Below are 1,212 nucleotides of genomic sequence, written 5' to 3'. Positions count from 1 at the left end.
TATATATATATATATATATATATATATATATATATATATATAGCAGCATGAAGTGAAATTTCTATTCAATTAGGTTTAATTCAAATTATATGTCTTATTAGGTTTATATTATACATTCACAATTTAGAAGTTTTACATATTTTTGACTTAATTCAAGTTAAAATTAATGTTTTCTATAAAATCTGAATTAGAACTAAAGAAAAAAGTGATAAATTCAGCTGTATTTTTTTTGTTTTTGTTTTGAAAACAGACATTTAGCAGATGAAAAACTGCTATCTCAATACCACTGAAGCTATCATCTTATTGTTTTTAAATAATTAGTAAAATGAAATATATCCAAAGGACCTATCAGTAACCATGTCTGTTCCAGTGCATATCATCATTAGAATTTCTTTTAGTATTATGTCTTCAGTAAAGGGGCCAGGTCGTGATCTACAGGGGCACTGGCCCCCGTTGCCCCCTGTCTAGAACTGCCCATGCCTCAGGGTCATGCCTAAGATGAGAATAACTACTTTCCTACAGCCTTTACTAACAAATAGACGCATATATTTAAACATCTGTGCTTTCTAGATAAAAGGTTTAGTGGATAAAATACTTTCAGGTTTGAGTTCTGGGGCAAACAACTTTTCCATTGTCATTACTTACCTACTTTTATCAATAATAACTCGGCTTAAAATTGATATTTACAAGTGCTAATATCTACATAAAAAGTTTTTATTAAAACAGTTATTTATCTATGATTTCACTGAAGACTCGTAGATGACTTGCAGAGATGCATTTTCTCTTTACCCCATATAACACAAAATCTAGTTCTGAAAAGAGCATGAATTCTGTCCCCATCATCTTTATTGTTAGTATATTGATGTGTATAATTAACCACAGTGTTTTTGTTGTCAAGAAATTACATGAAAAAATAGTAAGTAATATATAAAAAAATTAAAATGAAGATTCCACCTGATAGTATTACTGCTGCCACCATCTGTATTAGAGGGAAAAGAATGGTAGGGGTGGCCAATGATTTGCTTAGGGTGGCCATGGCAATCCCTGTCCCCCCATCTAGCTCCGCTCCTGCTCCTATATTCTCTGTCTTTTTTATTTTGAAATAATTAACTACATGTGTAATGATTAAGCTAAAACAGAAAGAAAATTAAATGTCAAATTAATAAAATAGGTGTGGTCCTTTGGTTAGGCTATGTGTAGCAAGGAGTATGG

This window comes from Cyprinodon variegatus, unplaced genomic scaffold, assembly GCF_000732505.1.
Source record: "Cyprinodon variegatus isolate N-32 unplaced genomic scaffold, C_variegatus-1.0 Scaffold924, whole genome shotgun sequence".
NCBI lineage: Eukaryota > Metazoa > Chordata > Actinopteri > Cyprinodontiformes > Cyprinodontidae > Cyprinodon > Cyprinodon variegatus.
This window is presented reverse-complemented; position numbering follows the sequence as displayed.